A 17,977-nucleotide genomic window follows, 5' to 3' on the forward strand; every position below is an offset into this window, starting at 1 on the left:
AGGTCTCCTCTAAGCCTTCTTTTCTCAAGTCTGAACAAACCCAGGTCTCTCAGTCTTTCCTCATATGACAGACTTCCTAGTCCATGGATGATCTCTGTGCCCCTTCTCTGGACTCTCTCTAGCCTGCCCACACTTCTTTTTCATAGTGGGGATGAAAACAGAACACAGAATTTCAGGTGTGGCCTGACAAGTGATGGGTAGAGTGGGATGATGACTTTTTTCTCTCTGCTGGTGATGCTCTTTTTGGTGTAGCCCAGCATCCCACGGGCTTTCTTTGGGACAGCAGCAATTGCTCACTCTTACTGAGCTTGTTGTCTACCAGGACCCTCAGGTCCCTTTCCACTGAGTTGCTCCCCAGTTGGATAGGTCCCAGCCTGTGCTGCACTCCTAGATTGTGTTTTCCCAGGTTCAAGGCCTCACACTTGTCCTTTTTGAACTTCAAAAGATTTGTGTTAGCACACCCTTCCAGCCTACCCAGGTCTTCCTGCAGGGTGGTTCTCCCTTCCAAAGTGTCTACTTCCCCGCTCAGTTTGGTGTCACGGGCAAATTTTATTAGGGTACAATTGATCCCACCATCCAGGTCAGGGATTTGTTGCTAATGTGTCCTTCACAAATGTCTGCTGTTACTTTCTGCCTGTGTAAGCCTAACACTGTATATTTTTAACCTGCTGTTTGCTGTTATCTGTTGCACATGAACAGTGGAAAAGCTCAGGTTTAAATACTTTAGAATGCCCTGGAGAGATCTTATTTTGGTGGCTTTGTTTTCAGTTTCAAGAAGCTGTTACATTTTGTAGACATATAAAACCACACTTAAAAAAAAAATCCAAGATCAAATTAAGCTGGTTCTGGGCAAACTTAACAAAGTTTGTCTACTTCCTGTCAGACACACAGACTGTTCTGCTCAGGAATTCGTGCCTTTCAGTCCACATTTAATTCCATTTTCTGCCTGATTTCTATTTATAATGCACAAAACAATATTATTTGCCAGTAACACATTAAACAATGCCAGCAATATACTGCAATGTGAGCAGCACAGGAAAGAGGAGAAGGCTTTCCTAAATAAGTTACCCGACTAAATTTCTGTCTTGTTTGAATGTTCAGGGAACCAGAGGAATGAATTAGAAGTATTTGAGGTTCACATTAGAGCCTGAGAATTATGTGTTTATAAGGGGCTGGGGACTAAAGGTTCTGTTAACCATGTGATGGAGAGAGGGAGAGTCCCTTCAGAAGGGACCTTGTTTTCCTCAGGTTTTGTCATTCTTATGGTCTGTGATTTTCTTAATTCTGTGTACACTATCAAAACAAACTGTTGCAAACTAAGCACAGATCAAACTAAATCAGTGAACATTATGTTTCTTTTTCCTCCCTCCATCCCACTGACATCTCCATCCATTACTGTACCTCTGTGCATGTGTCTGCTCCGGTTTTTTTAATTCATTTTCCCTCTCACAGTATGTCCCTCTATCAGCTTTCGTGTTTCCTCTCATCCAAATCTTTGTTAAGTGCCTCAATGGGTTACATAGATAAAAGCAAAGTTCTTGGGCCATTGAACTTGTGACTGAATGTCCATGTCTTCAAGTGATTTCACCTCAAGCAGACCCTTCAAAAGCAGTGATTCTTTCACCATGGGGAGCTCGACTTCAGGTGTGATGGTCAGCAGTCCGAGATGAACAAAAAAGGGGACAGTTAGATCTCTGAGTCTGGTCTCAGAATATTATTCTGTAAGTCTCAAGTGACTAATTCTGTCAACTGAACTACAGCACAACCCACACAACCACCTAAATACCATGTAAGAAGTGTAATATTGCCAAATAGCAAGTACAAATCAAAGGAAAGTAGACAGTTAATCACTCCGTGTTTGAATGAGTTATGGGATGTTTTGACTGCCAGCAGTTTACATGAGTTCACTAATAGACAAATTCATAGAAATCACTGAAATGACTGAAACTTATTATAACACAAAGACATCATCTGTCCCTACATTATTCCACATACCTTCACTGTTGGACCTTGTTGAAGACACTAGAAAACAATCAAGCTAGAAAACAACCATAATAAGACCAGTCTCCTCTTTTAATGACACTTAGATGACAACTAAATACAAACGTCATTAAACAAAAACACTGCATGTTCCACATCCTCAGAAATATGAGGTTAAACCAGTAGCATCTTACACAGGACGAGCGTCCGTTTTTGGCTTTGCTGCTTCCTTAGGTTTAACTGTTCAATAAAGTGACGGTAATTCAGAGCAGAGACACAGTCCAAAGCAATTAGCTCTCAGTCAGGAAGTCCCCCCAATGTCAAGAGCATAAATCTCCCAGCCCACGCAGAGCTTTGCATTCCTGCAGCACATGGGGCCCATTAACGCTCCTTACAGCCCTTAGGAACGGCAATGCCGGAGCAGCTCTGCTCCAGTGTCTTTCAGCTGCCACATCTGCTCTGTTTGCCCCTGGTCCCTTTGGGGCTATTTAGGATTTTTGTAGTATGCCAGATGCCATCATGATGGCAGACTCCTTAGAAAAGCCTGAGTGGATGTTCTGCACTGAACCCAAGTCTATGCCAGGTGCTGCAGGAGGGGCTGGTAGCTCTCTCCTTTGCTGGCTTTGAGGTTCATCGAGGTGCTGGATTGCTGAGCAGTGCCAGCAAACCCTGTAATTTTGCCTCATTATGTTCTAATGAAGTGGGCTGAGGCAGAGCTTCCATTTAGTGCTGTTGTTTTTTGAGAAGGCTGAGAAATGTCATCTGTCACTGAGCAATGAAGCTCGGAGGACTGAGCAGTGGCCAAGTCAAGAGGTTTCCTGTTCAGATCAGTTCTCTAGAAGCAAGAGGCTCCTACCACAAAAAGAAAAATAAAAGGTCCTTCCAAACTCCTCATGTCTTTCAACAAAGCTTTTCACCATCATATTTACAAATAGGTCAGGACTAGTTTGCAGCATCAGTGGTGGAAAGAATGCTGCCACCTGGTCCTGGATGTGGACTAGGACTTCTGAATCTAAGAGAGGACATCCATGACAAAGGAACTACATCAGCAACTTTGTGAGAGACAAATCTCTGTCTTGGCCTTGTCTCCAGCCTCAGCTGTGTTGCAGCATGGAAAGGGAAGCAGGAGCCCAATGTACAGCCACAGACACCTCTTCATATGGTTTCACTACCAGGTTTCCTTCCTCTACAGCTGGCCAGGGCTATTTGTTGGGGGCTAGACCAGCTGGTTTCTTCTCATGTGATTTCACTCTTTAAGAAGAGGGAAATAGGTTGTAAAATATGTGTACTGTTTTCTCACATGGAGAAAGACACGTGTAAACCCTCCTTCTGGAAAAAAGAGACAGATATGGCCCACAGCATACTCGTGGAGTACCTGGATCCATCTGGAATAAGCCTTGCCTGAATTTCAAAGTTATTTATAGTTATCAACAGACATTTTAAGAAAACAACACCAGCAATTTTTTTTCTGGCTCTACCTCAAGAAGATGGGAGTGCATAGGGTGATGCATAATGTGTTTAGGGCTTGACAAGTTTTACACCATTTTCAGTCTAAAGGGAGAACTGATTTTTGCCTTGTCTAAATGAAAACCCAGCTGCGAACCTCAGTCTTAATAAGTCCTGTGAGTGCTGAGGCACTCAGCCACACTTCCTAAAGCTGACTCAATATTTTAGGTGAGACAACTTCAAATGGAGACATTGCGGAGTCATTGGTAGCCTCACAGGCAGGGTATGCCCTGAGATGTGAGACTTCAGTGTCAATCAGGCACAGCAGGATTTGACAGTGGCTCCCTCATCTTAAGAAATGCTCTAAATTCTCAATTCTTGCTATTCTGAGGTGGGACAAGCTGATTATTATGTTGTATGTAGGTTTTCCCAGAAATGCCATTGTTCTTGAAACTGGTGCAAAAATTCCTACAAACCTCCTCAGCTTAGGTGGTTCAGCTTTGTTTTGTTTGTTTCCTAGCAAAAATCCACCTCAGTGGAAAATTCCAATCTTGTCTAAGCATTATCCTTATAATTTGCATCCATGGATGCGTAATTGCAGGTATGTTTTGTTTTCCAGAACTGGGCACAAAGGAACCAGTGCCTGCAGTTTTGCTAAGCCCTGTGAGAGGCACAAATTATCCTCCCCTATACCTGATGACAGAAAATCCCACCCACAGTAATTTGCGGGTACAAAAGAAGAAAATATTTTAAAAAGGAAGAAAAAAGTCAAGGCTCTGTCGCAGAGCCGGGACCTGTGTCTGTCAGGTTCAAATTCACATTCAGATTGTGAAAGGGCACCAGGGAGTGAAAGGAGAAGCCATGGATGAGAAAGAGAAGTACCTTCAAGCAATTTAAAGCTGTGTCAGGAAGACAAGAAAGCAAACTGAGAAGGTAAAACACAGAGCAGAGGGCTGAGTGACAATTAATGAACTCTTCGCCCTTGATGTCTGCTACTGCCCAAAGAGATGGGCACAGGAGTGTCCCAGAGTTGAGTCTTTGTACAACTAAATCAGATTTTCTCCTTTTTGAGTTTCTTTCATTCACTAATGAAAGTAGTAGAATCCTACTCATTACACCACTTCTAATTCATAGCATGTGTGATGCTGGGAAGCCCAGCTCCTGCGTGACTGGTAAAGAATCCATGCACTAGTCCAAGCTCAGGAACAGGGAGGTGGAATCTGACCTGAACTTTTCAAACCAAAATCAAAGTGATGCCACAGAATCACAGAATGATAGAATGGCCTGGGTTGGAAGGGACCTTAAAGATCATCCCCTTCCAACCCTCTCCATGGGCAGGGACACCTTCCACTGGACTGGGTTGCTCAAAGCTCTATCCAACTCGGCCTTGAACACTTCCCAGGATGGGGCATCCACAATTTCTCTGGCCATAAATAGACTTTCTCCGTTGTTCCTGTAGTCTCCCTTCAGGTACTGGAAGGCTGCAGTTAGGTCACTCCAAAGTCTTCTCTTCTTGAGGCTGAACAAACATATTCCCACACATTCTTTCACACCTTTGAAAATTTGTACATCTGGGACTCATTTTCTTTGCAGCTTAGTTGTCCTGTGTGAAGGGCATCCCACACCAAATGAGTTGAGGATATAAGAAAGGCCTGAATGCTCCAAGCAGGGGTCCAGTTGCAAGTCTTTCTCCATCCCCTTTCGGCCATAACCACTGCTTTATCTGGGAGGCCTTGCTTCCCTGCTGCTGTCACATCCCCAGGCAGAACACCCTTGGCAGCGGTGCATAAGCTCATGGGTCCCCTCAAGAAGTAGCTGGTGCTCTTGGGTTGTTGTACTTGTTACAATATTGAGGGATGTGTGTCTAACCTATTCCTTTGAACCTAGCCACCACCTTTGTGAACTGGCAGATCTCAGTCTTATCCATTCTCAGCTGCCTTTTCTCCAAACCAAAGGGTCTCTGTGTTTCCCACCTCTCCTTATGAGGCAGCTGCTCCAATCCCTTGACTTCAGTTGTCTTCCCCTGTACCTTCTCCAGCTCCACCAGGTCCCTGAGGATACATCAAAGCTTTCTGTTTACTGCTGGGATGAATTGTGCTGGTTTTGAGTCCTTGCAGAGCCATCTGACTCGTGTGACAAAGTGACACTGTTCAAAGTATGACTCACACAATCCTGGCTCATCCAATTTGGAGACCAAGAATTATCTCTAATTCATAACATATTCTATATTAATTATTCCATAATTAATAAACGTTTTCTCATTTGTTTGCTTGTTTCAATTTTGCAATCTGCTCATGAACAGTTTGTGAATGTAAATAGTACAAAATCCAGGGAACAAATTATGCTTGGGGTTATTTGCTAAGCTCCCCTTTTGCCATGAGTTTTTTACCCTTGTTTTAGTTAAATTCTTACCTTAATTTCTTGCATATTCCTTGTTTTTAATCACAACCTTGTGAGAATCCCCTGGAAATACCTTGCTTGCCTGTTCCTAGCAATACAGATCAACTTGCAGCTGGGTTTAAGCACAGTTGATGAGAAAAGCATTTCATTGTTTCAGTCTATCCCCTTCTCCTTGTTTCCTTCCTCTGTGAACTCTCTAGTTAGCAGATTATTTCCTACAGCAGAAAGAAGCCATCAGGCCTTTGGTAAGGCTCCAGCTCTGCTAGGAAAGTTGTGCTGATGGACCAAATGCTTTCAGCCTCACCCTTTTCCTCTGTCCTTCCTTGCCATCACTTCAGCACATTCCCATGATCCCCGGCACCCAAGTGGATTTGCAGACCCAATTTCTGTATCCTGTAGTCAGACACAGAGCCATACCAGGGGATTACAGTATCCAGTCATTTAGGTGCTGGTTTATTAAGGAAATTGGCTGGAACTGTTGTGTCATATATGAAATATGAGAATCTCCCAACCCATATGTACAATTTAGTAATGATGGTTGAGATGAGAGAAGACAAAATAACCATATAGATATTCATGCTCTAGAGTTCTGAGTGATCTAAACTGTCAGAAGGACTGAAATTTAGTCTAATTCTGTAGATCTAAATAGCTCAGGATTGTTTTAATTGGGTTATGTATTTAGTTTAAATGAGCATGAGATGGCACTAAGCAGTCACTGAATAATAAGATTAACAAAGGAGATGAATTGAAACCAGAACCAGAACCATTCATCCAACACTTCCCAATCAGGGGCTTTTGATTATGTCCCAGTCATTCCCACTCTGGATTTTGCAAACAAAAATCTGGCATATGCTGTCATATGCAAACAGGGCTTCAGATTCAGTGCTTGGATTGGTAAAATCACATTTGTATGCAAGACATGGCAGGTCCTAGGAGGGCTGATGACACATTCTAAGCTTCAGCTTCTCCTTCTGATCCCTTGATTTCAATGGTCTCTGAAATGAAATGAGCCACAGGGCAAACCTTTGTCAGCCTTTTTCCATTCACTTAAATGTTGACAAAATGTATGTCTCCGCTCTGGATGCTGTGAGACCAGGACAATGGCATCAGTGGACAAAACCAAAGAGTCATAAGTAAGCACTACTGAGCTTCCCTCTCCAGATCCATCCTGTTAACACACACATAAATTAGAAAAACCCATTGATTTTCCATTCTGTCTCTTTCTGGGAACAGATATATAGGAAAACATCACTCATCATAGGACATGAATGAGATATCCCTCCACTGCCATTAAATCGAGGGAACACAGACAGGGCAGGACTTGGTTTTAAAGGCAATGGAAATGCCACTTGTCCAGATTTAATACATAGATGCATAAGATGCCCGCAAGGCAGAACAAACTGAGGATCACCCACATTACAGGGTCTGCCCAGGATCACCAAAAGTCTAACAGCAGATTTTTTAGAAGATCGATATTTCCAAAAGAAGACTTTTCCAGAAACAGGTTTTTTTGACTAAATGGAAATATTTGTTAAAAGTTTTAGGAAGGCATGTGGGGTTTGGTTAATATATAAACAAACCTGAAAAAAATGTTTGATTTTACACTGATACAAAATTGTTTTGAAACTTTCATTTAAATATTTTGCAAGAAAATCAGAAATTACGTCTAAACAGCTCCTTTTATCAGATCAGAGTCAGATTAACTATTTGTATGTGTACCAATAAAGATGCAAATTTGCAGCTCAGTATAAATCATCTCAGAGAAGTTTATAAACACTACTGCCAAAAACCACCCTGGAATTATGTCCATCCAAGTGGTACACTTCCCCTTATGATTTCCACAGCACAAGGACTTTTAGTCTGAGTAAAGACTAAATGCTTTCTGCAGGGCTGTGATGGTGAGTGAATTCCCTGGAAAAACTCCACTCCTCTCCACAGGCAAGATGTTTACTCTGTCCCTTCTAGGGCTGTATTTTTGTAAAGGTTCATTTCTGATCTTTTCTAACCACCCTTTATTTCCACAGGACACTGAAGTGAATTATTTCACTTCTATGCTTCCAGGAAAAGCCAGCAGGAAGCTCTTTGTTTCCTTTTCTTCCTCTTTTGTGCTAAGGGGGTTTATTTAATACAGCTGGGAGGTCAGGCCCCTGGAGGTCTATTTGTATGTAATTCTACAACTGCCTTGCATTATAAAAGAATGCAAATGCAATATGTATTGACTCTGTGGGTCACGGTGGCACCTCTTGTTTGGGGAAATATTGAAATTATCTGTAAGTACTTAAATAAGGGAGTTCGCTGAAGTACACTGTGTTTACAGGGTGCCTCTGCCTTAGTTAATAGCACAGAAGAAACAGCTGATTAAAATAAGGATACAAATCGTATAAATCTGAGGGAACTACAAGGAGATCATCCAGATTAGAACCTTTGATGAAAGGGCCCACAATTTAGCTAGATGAGTGCTGTAGCCATGTAAATGAGAGCAGATCTTTTTTTATTGGACCTATTTGTTTCAGTAATTGTTTGCAGTGGAGCAGCTCCATTCACCATTCGGCCTTTCATCTTTCCTTAAGAAACACTCTGTAGCTTTTTTTGAAGGGAAATTAATGTTTTGATGAATCCCGCTAGAAACTAAAGCAGGATTACAAAGCCAGAACTGTAATAAAGGATATTGGGTACTTAGGAGAGGTCAAACCTCACTTTGACTAAGTTGTAATTTGGTCTATTTTTTCCCATCTCCTGGGAATTGTGGATCTGACTAAATTAAAAAATCTCTTGCTGATTTTGAGGGGGTCTGGGTTAAATAATATTGCTGAGATCCAACACCAGAGAAGTCTGTGGATGTTCCCTACATTAAAAATTGTATTCAGTGATAGTGATTATTTACAAAAAATATTTTTAACCAGCGTAGCATAGTATCCTCCAGAATGAGAAGAGATCACTGAGTTTTGCAATTTCTTGCCAGAAGATACTGCCAAAATCTTACATGAACTTAAGGGGAGGCTGAACTGGTTCAAGGGAAAAAAAGATCTATCAACAGTTATATCTATAAATCTTCATCTATTTGCAGAAATGAGTAGAAATCTACAGCCAGCTTAGGAAGCTCTGGGTGTCCAGAGGCTGTGATTGGGGTATCATGTGTGTTTGCCCTTGTCTTGTAGTATTCCTTGGGAATTTACTTTTGTTCACTGCCAAAGATGGGTCTAGACAGAATTGTAATTTGAATACTGCAGCCACTCTTACAGTCTTTTGATGTCTTTATACTTAGATCAGGAGGAAGTGCAAGAAAAGAGGTTCCCATGGGGATCCTATGAGTCCTGTCCACAGGACAGGCTCCTTGGGCTGGCAACATAAGTTGAGGCTGAGAAAGAATGATCTGTGTCTAGTCCCACCATGCCCTCAGATGAGTGTTCCATCTGACATCCCAACCTATCCTGCCTTCCTTTGCACAAATTAATGATCTAACAAACAGCTCACATCGATGACAGCAGCACCAAGACACGCTGTTGATTTCCCACTAGAGATGTCAAAATTCACTCTGTATTTGGAGCCGGGTGAACAACAAACTTCCCCTAGACAGAGAAATGCTGTTGTAAAACAAAATCTGGGGCTTTAATGCAAAATTACAATAAGTCATTAACATCACATTGAGTCAAACTGCCATATAACCTTGGCGTGGGTTCACAGATTCCACTAATTTCGTTGCTAGATGCACATTTGCTCCAAATGAAAAAAATCCTTCTGCTTCTTCCTATTTATCCAGATGAAAATACAAAGCTGTAAATAAAAATCACCTATCTAGTAGTGCTCAAACACGGGTTTTAGATTTGTATAAAGGCAACACGCAACATAACACATTCTGCAGCGAAAGGGTGCTCATGAAAGGCGAGGTTCCAGAAAGGCCTAGAGCTCAGGCAGGACCTGCAAAGCTGGATTTCATGCTGAGATGTGTGTGGAAGACCACAGAAAGTGATGGCAGTTGTCTCAGTTACTGGAACTTGGAACAGGTACTGATCCAACAGGAGCACTCTGTTCAGTATGGTAGGATGCTTCCGCAAATGAGGTATTTTTGTTCACGGATCTGTGACATGGACTAACTCATCTCCATCAGCACTGATGTGTTGAACACATCCAGAAAACCAGGACATAATTTATCTGCCTAATGTGCAAAAATGTTAAGATAAGCTTGTTCCTTTTCCATTTGCTCTCTCACATTCATTGATTTCCTAAATTAAATGTCTTTCCTGTATCTTGGTGATGAAGCATCTCCCAAGACTTTCTGTGGCAGACTGGGTACTCTAAAGTGAGTGACTTATCCGATACCTTTCCTAAGGTTGTCACCTGAGCTGTCATACATGTGGTTCTTGCAGACAGAAACACTTACAAGAAATTCTACTGACAGGTAGAACTTTCAAACTGATTTTTAAAATTGATTGTGGTGAAATAACAGTCAACATTAACAGGAGTGGTGACATGTTATTCCTTTGGAAACCACATGAAAATCAGAAGGAGACTGGCCTGAAAATGCTTAGTTTCAATCTACAGTGTTCATGTTTACCCTACTTAGGAATAGTTTATCTCATTTCACATTCACTGGGGAAGCCACTTCTTGAATTGTACTCTCCAATAATTGAAGAGACGTGCAGGATTAGATTAGTATTTATAATGAGGGAAGAGCAGCCCTGAGGCAGATGCTCTTAAGCAGAACTATAATTTACTGGCAACCTTATCTAAGATATGGTCAGTCAATAAGAAAGCCTCAGAGGACTTCAGGGTAGCCACAGTGTCAATCAACCTGCTGATTTCTTTGTAAGGAATGCCAGCTGGTTACTAAACCACAGGGGGTAGACAATAAAAATGAAGAGTTAAGGACAGAATAATGATTTATTTCAAGTGGGAAACCAGGAAAAAAGTTTGAAACCTATTTCTGTTAATTGCTGGTGTTGCTGTCATTACCCTTTGTTATTATTTGTGGTAGAACTGGTGACTAGAGACTCAGCTGAGGCTGTAAACTGATTAAGCTGAAATGGACCTATTGTGCTCACACTGTGCCTTCACTACCCACAGCTGAAGGCTCTGGTACAGTGTTCCCCATATTTTCTTCCTTGATCATACACAATACACTGTCACTGGGCTTTGCAGCCACAGTTGAAGTGCAGGCTATGGCTCTGCTTTCCCCTGGGATCCTAACACATTTACTTGGTCTCTTCAGTTTCTTCCCACACTTCTCCCCCATGTGTCTGGAGGACCAAGACGATCATTCCCATGATGAATGACTCACTGAGAAAGAATCAGAGCGACTTTGAACTTATTTTAGCACAACTTTCCCAGGAAGAATGACCCCAGAAATCCCAGTAGCATGCAGGGCCAGAGAGAATCCAGGCAGAACTTCATGGTTTGACTGCCTAACATGGGCCTGAGTCAACCAGAGATGCCAAATGCAGATCACAGACCTGAACCAGTTCTGTGGTGGAGGCACACTCCAGCGTGCAACCCACCTGTTACTGAGACAGTGAGAACCTGGAGCTCTGACTCCTGATCCCAGAACAGCTACCATCCCAGTGTGTTGGCTTGGATGTCTCTGTCAACCCTACCACTTCTCTGAATTATTTGCCATCCTGTGGCTTTTTCTGTTTTTCTAGGAAATTATGGAAAACCAGAGCAGTTTGGCTAAATTTAAGGATTTCTACGTGCTCAGCAACTGTTGTGGTGTGATAAGCTGGTCAAACCTGCCCATGCAAAGGGATTTGGACACACTCAAAATTACTTGGGCATGTACCCACCAAGTCTGCAGAGCTTGCACAGAAGGTCAGAGATACTGAGCTTGCTCAAGGCTCTTTGCTCAGCACAGCATAACCCATATTCATGGATTTCTGCATAGGAAAACCCACCCTCCCCTCCCCTCCCCTCCCCTTCCCTTCCCTTTTCTTCTTCTCCTCTTCCACATTTTTTTTAGGTGTGATGATCTCTAAGTCTCCCATTTACTCCGACTAGGGTTGGCAATTTTCAAAAAAATGAAAACTGTACTTTTCATTTCTGTAGTTTTTCATCTTCTAATTAGACACGTTTATATATTGTGGTGATGGACATGCTGCAAACAGTGTGGTTGTTGATATCTTACAGTATCAGCTAGTAGGAAGAAAATTAACTTTATTCCAGCCCAAACCAGAACAAGTTGTTAGGTCTAACAGCACTTTAAAATCCTGTAATGGAAGATGCTGTGGACTCTTGATCCATGTGCATGGTCCTCTGCAAACACTTACGTGACCCATGGAAAGTCTTTGGAGTGCAATCATTCCTACACAAAGGATAGAAATAAAACCACTTGTTCCTTGCAATTTGCATGTACTTTATGGTTCAGAGCACAGAGAAATCTGCCCATCTTTCCTTTCATGGGGGAAACAGCACTTGATTATCTGCTGTAGTGGGAAATTATATGAGATTGTCTGCTCCAATTGCTGTATGGCCAGCCCAAGTACAGTCTATCATCTTTGGTAAATAAACCAGGTTGGAAATGGAAAAATTTGCCCAACCTGCACAACAATCCATATGTGTCCTGGCTGGAAGTAGGGACAGACCTCCTCAGAGGCTTTGTCTCACATTTTTCTGTATCTCCAGCTGTTACAGTTGTATTTTCACAGACTTTTCTCTGTCATCCATGGGAAGACAGATGGGCATATCTTTATAGGCCCAGTCCAAGCAAAATTCTTTATGATCTCCACGGGAGCAGGAGCAGTTTCCAAGCCTTCCTCAGGCTTTGCTGCTTCATCTCATCTAGGAGGCAGGCAGAAATGAGGGCTCCATCTAAACTCACTTGAGGGCTGTGGCAATTTTAGCAATGGCTTTAATTAGCTATGGATGAGCCTTTCTGTGTCAGATCTCATCCTAGAGAAGTCACATGGGGAGGAATTCTAGCATTATTAATTGCAGCACCTCAAGGCTTTGACCCTACAGCAGGTGCCAGTGACAGGCTGTTGAGTCTGTTTAAATGTTCTTCATTACAGCCCTGAGCCCACCTATAGCTGTGTTTGAGGATCTGATTTCCTCAGAAAAGTGCCATGAAGTTCTAGGCACCGCATATTTGTACTATATGGGATGTGCACCTTGTCCACAGATCCTATGTCCTTCAGGATCAAACTGACACATCAACTCAGAGATCTTGGTGCCTGTTTACCTGTGCCAGGGCCAGGGGTACAGTTTGTGTTATTAGCACGATATAAAATTACTACAATGACATGAGAAGGCAAACACAACCTATGGCACGTAAGAACTGCAAGATTAGGGCAGAAGGTGTCCAGAAACCCACAATCCAAGCATATCTATGATTTTCTGACCTAATCTTGTGAGACCTCTAGATTCTAGAGGTCAATACCCAATTTTATCTGAGGATGAACTTGCTTAGTGTCTTCTATCTGCAAATTTCAAACTGTGCCAGCAAGGAAGTTATGGTTATTTTTTCTGTTCTACTTGAGCAAAAGAGCAGAACCTGAGGCAAAATGACTTATTTCAGGTTGCTGAGTGAGCCAGTAGTGGAGGCAATATGAGAAGCTGGGTCTTAAGAGTCCTAGCAGAGGAAGCACAGAACAGCTTTTTAGAGGCCAGACTACAGGCAGGGATAAAATCAGTCTCTGAAGGAGCGATCAAATGAAACTCTGCAGTTGGAGGGTAAATTAAATCCCCCTTCTTTTCTGCAGTCTGGGGAATGAGCATGTTTTGGATCCAACTGTGCGACATTAATCACAATATGGAATATTTGAGCCAAAGGTCAGCCACAGGGGGCCAACTATTAACATATGGGATTTATCTGTCTCCTTCTTCCATAAAGATGCAGCATGCTGGATAATTAAACTTCTGAGTGCCAGCGTGGAGTGCAGTGTGTTTTTTTCCACTGCTCTTCATGATTCTATCCAGAACCATTTCCTTTCACTGTATGCTCAGAAGGGAGGAAACAAAGGTGGCATCCTGATCTTCATTATTAATACACAGGAAAACTTGGAGGAAATCCCTTTTATGCCCCTGGCTTTGTGTAAAGAAAACTCTGCAAGCTCCAAAGTCATATTGTTCAGCTCCTATATATACATTCATATATCTATGTGCATAGCAGATGTTTCTTCAGATACTTAACTGATGTTTCTGCAGAATTATGGTATGGAAAAACCTTCATAACAACCTGCATTACAGTTGATTTACTTCTATTAAATTAAAAACGTAGAAAAAAATAACATTTAAGGTGGCTACAGGGGAATAAAGAAAAAACACATTCTCCTGTGATTCATGCGAGTGCCTCACTATATTATATGGAATAAAAATCCTGATGTACAGGCAGCGCTCGATGGGAGCAGGCAACCGGGAGGCATTTGTCCACTTTGGGTAAAGGAATTACAAAAAGCTAAAGAAATTCTGAGGAAGGCATCTACCTGAAGCTGGTCAGGTGCTGCCTCGTTTAACCAGCAGAAGCACCTCCAGAAGAAATGAATCCAGTTCTAATACAGACACCCGAAGAAGGAAGCACAAGTCTCTCTCTGGAGGTACCTACCTCTTCCCTCAGCTCACATGACCTGCTTGGGTGAGATGTCTGCTTTCAAACAGCTAAAATTAAGCAAGGGGAATCCCACAGCAGCTGACTCCACTTTGTTTCTGCCACAGTAAAGTTGTTATTACTATTATTTAGGGTTATAATGTGGTAACACTCAAAGGCCAGGTATGGTGCAGGCATGAAGTAAAATGTAATTCCCTGCCTCACAAAGAGGACAACTCAAATAATTAAAGGATGATTTTGCTTTTATTTCTGCAGTTTGACTAAAAAGAAATGCAAAAAGCAATATGCAATTAAAGTACATAATGCTTGATTCATGGGATACCAAAATGCCAAACTACATACCACATATGTCCCGTGACACTTATACAATAGAATGACTGTGCAGTTTTGGCTGCAATGTTAATAAAAAGGGGATTTATCATGTTAAGTATTTCCAGTGCATCACTCTGTCTCAGAGTGGTTCCAAAGTGCAGCCAGTTTATTATTTTTTCTTTTTTTTTGGATTCCAATACACTGTTTTTCATTTAAAATAAACTGGTAATATCTTACATTTATATATTGCTTTTCATCTAGAAGGATCCCTGAGGCCCTCTCGAGCACTTTCTGGAGTTTCACTACCCACAGTGTTGGGGGAGAGAAGGCTTGTCCTGAATAAAATGCAGTTGTGGCCAAATTTCTTCATCACATGAGCCACACACTGTAATTTTCATGTGGTCAAAAGGCAAGAGACACATATGATGTGCCTTAAAGGAGAAATAAGAAAGCCAGAAACTGGAGTGGCTCACAGATGGGAGACAATACTGACTCCTCATACGACCCTGTTCCTCATTCACGGGCTGGAGCTGAGCTGGACTGACTCAGGGGTTTGGGCTACCAGGCAGCTCTGGCACCAAAACCAGGCAATGTGATGACTCAAGATATCCCTTCAATTGCTTGTGAGATGTTTGATTCAGAGCTATCACTTGACCACTGTCTTGTGTGAGGCATTGAGTGAGGAATTAAGACACCAGAAATAGCAGGTTCATATCAGCCATTGCTGGTCCTCAGGTGTGTTCTTGGTGAGTCCTTCAACTTTCTGCTCCTCCCACATCTTTTCCTTTCTCGGTTATGTCCAGCAGTACTTTTCAAGTCTGGATAGAGCCATGGGAGCTTACGGGTTGCGCAGCATTTCACAGAGCACAAGATAATAGTCTGTGTGTGGAGGGACTTTACTAAATCTGCACCTGCCAACAATGCCACGTACTACATACCTGAACTGAATGTAACATCGGCACAAAGTAGTTACATCCGTGAAAAACACTTGTGCTCTCTTGACAAACCATGGCAAGGTATCCAGAATTTTTTTCTAATTTTGCTTAAAGCAAAATGTTACATTCCGTTTAAAGGTGTGGATGTGCAGGATCTGCAGGGAATATCATACATATCACAGCAGAATAACTGTCCGAGCAGAGGAAGGGCTGGGAAACACTGATGTAAAGTGTCAGGTTTCGGAGCAGGGAGAACTGCCTGTGAAGTGTCTAAGTAAGGGAGATAAAAACTCGATCAGGGCTACAGAGTGTCTTTAGAATAGACATGGTTAATGCTTGCATACAGAAATTATATGGAGAGGTCTGTAAGGTCAAGAATGCAAAAGATAGGGAAATCTAGCATTCCGCTGGCCTTGCAGTTCATTTTATTTCATTGCTGTTTACAATCCCCTAGTCATACATCATTTCCCCCTCCCATGCCTCAGACTGAGGGCTGTTCACAGAACAGGGAACTAATCAATATTTATACTGCCTCATTCGTCTAGGCACATCATTTTACCACATTTATTAAAAAAAAAATAATCAATTTTTATGAGGTTTCTCTCCATACGGTATCCATGAGCACCACATACAGAGCAACTATATCTCACAACACTCCTGTAAAGGAAAAGGCACTGAGAAATGAAGCTGCCCGTTGTCTGGGCTTACACTGTGAACATGGACAACCCAGTTTGGGGGCTGTGGGTTATTTAGGATAAATTCGGTGGAAACAGCACCATCTACTGAGCACCCAACAACCTTCTTGCTGGGACTTTTGGGGCTGGGGTTTTTGGAGGGGAAGGGTCTGCCTGTGCAGCCCCAGGGATGCTGAACGCTCAGCTCCTCAAGTTACTGAGCTCCTGAGATCAGGCTGAAGCTTTCCATCGCTGAGATGACTCCAGTTGCTATGCTGTGATTCAAGTCATCTGCTTTGAAGAAACATGAAAGAATCCTAATGATAAATATACAAAAGAAATCTAGTTAATTCCAGCATGGAGCCCAGTGTATAAACACACATTTCATCCCCAAAATCTGTCTTTGTTTGGGCTCACTCCCAAAGCCTGTGCACGCTATTCTGTGTTCCAGGCTCTCTCTCATGTCCCCATCGTGTAGTAACTCATTAGGAGACTAGATTTTGGGTACACTGAGGCATGTTTTTGCTGGCTGGCCGTGACCTCTTGGCCTCTTAGTTGCATGGGGACCCTGATTCTTATAGAATGACCGGTGGGAATATCCACACGGACAGGGCTCCGAGACACGGGAAGGGGGAAAAGAACCACTCAGGGAAAGTTAAGGGCAGGCACAGCTAGGAGATGATTCTCTTCCATGAGGAAGGAGGAGTGTCTCCAGCAGGTGAGCGGGGCCGCTCCGCGGACCTGCGGCCTCAGCAGGACTTTGTGGACCGCCCGTGAGTCCGGTCTCTCACAGTGCCCCACGCGTGCTGTCCCTCCCGGGGAGCGGCGCCTCACGGGATCCCCGCCGCCCCACACACACCGATTTCCCCCCGTTTCCCTCCGGGTTTCCCCCCAGCCATCCGCGCCACCGCGGATTTCTCCACGCCTGACAACAAAGGAGGCGGCGGGGCGGCCTCGGCGGTGACTCAGCGCCGGTCCCGCCCCCGGCCCGCCCCGCCGCTCCCCTCAGGCGCGGCCGGGCCGGCTCCGCGCGTGTGGCGGGGCCGGGCGGACACTCCGTCGGGCATCGAGCGGGTGGCTGCCGCTTCTCTCCTTCTTTCTCTCCCTCCCTCCTCGGCTCCCCCTGCCCTCGACCCCCGCGCTGCCGGGCGGGCAGAGCCGCCCCGCCGAGGTAGGTTCTGTGTCTGCTCCGCACACAAAGGCGCTGGCGCGGAGCGACGGGACAGCCCAGCCCGGGGGAGGCTGAGGGACGGCGGCTCCCGGGGAGGGGAGCGGGGGGGTCCCGGGGGGCACCCCCGGGCCGTGGGGGTCCCGTGGCAGAGCCACGTCTCTTCGCCTTCAGTCGCGAAGGGAAACACGAGGAGTTCATCGCTGCTCTGCATAAAGCGAAGGGGGAGCAAGCAGAAGGGTGTGCGGGGCACCGGGGGTGCTGCCGGTCCCGCCGCCCCCCGCCGGTGTCCCCGGTTCTGCGAGGCCGTGGAGCCCGTGGGTGTTTCAGCTTCTCCGTGGGGCAGCTTTGATTCTCTGGTGACTCTTGCAGCAGTGGGAGCATTCCCACAGCCCGGCCGGGTCTGTGGGTGCGGGCTGGTGGGGCCGGGGGAGTGTGGTGGTGGATGGAAAGAAAAGGTAAGGCGGATAAGTGTTATACATGTTTTGTTTCCTATAAGTGCTGCCCTGTGAAATGAGTATTCAGA

The 17,977-nt window shown here is 43.9% G+C and overlaps 1 protein-coding gene across 4 annotated transcripts in view; it reads left to right on the forward strand.

Moving 5' to 3' along the window:
• The window catches only part of FAM107B (family with sequence similarity 107 member B), a 124,865-nt gene that overhangs the window by 47,778 nt on the left and 59,110 nt on the right, over nt 1–17,977 (forward strand). For 2 of the 4 annotated variants that reach the window (XM_039386054.1, XM_027722510.2), the window contains exon 1: nt 17,298–17,454. The exons of 1 other annotated variant lie outside the window; for it this stretch is intronic. The gene's annotated coding sequence lies outside the window, so the exon portion shown is untranslated. Of the gene's footprint in view, nt 1–17,296; nt 17,455–17,977 lie in introns of those variants that run through there. One more of the 4 variants, XM_027722511.2, reaches the window with a different exon arrangement.

The sequence above is a fragment of the Pipra filicauda genome, unplaced genomic scaffold (genome assembly GCF_003945595.2).
Source record: "Pipra filicauda isolate LSUMZ 115617 unplaced genomic scaffold, ASM394559v2 scaffold119_size3216105_pilon, whole genome shotgun sequence".
NCBI classification, from domain to species: domain Eukaryota; kingdom Metazoa; phylum Chordata; class Aves; order Passeriformes; family Pipridae; genus Pipra; species Pipra filicauda.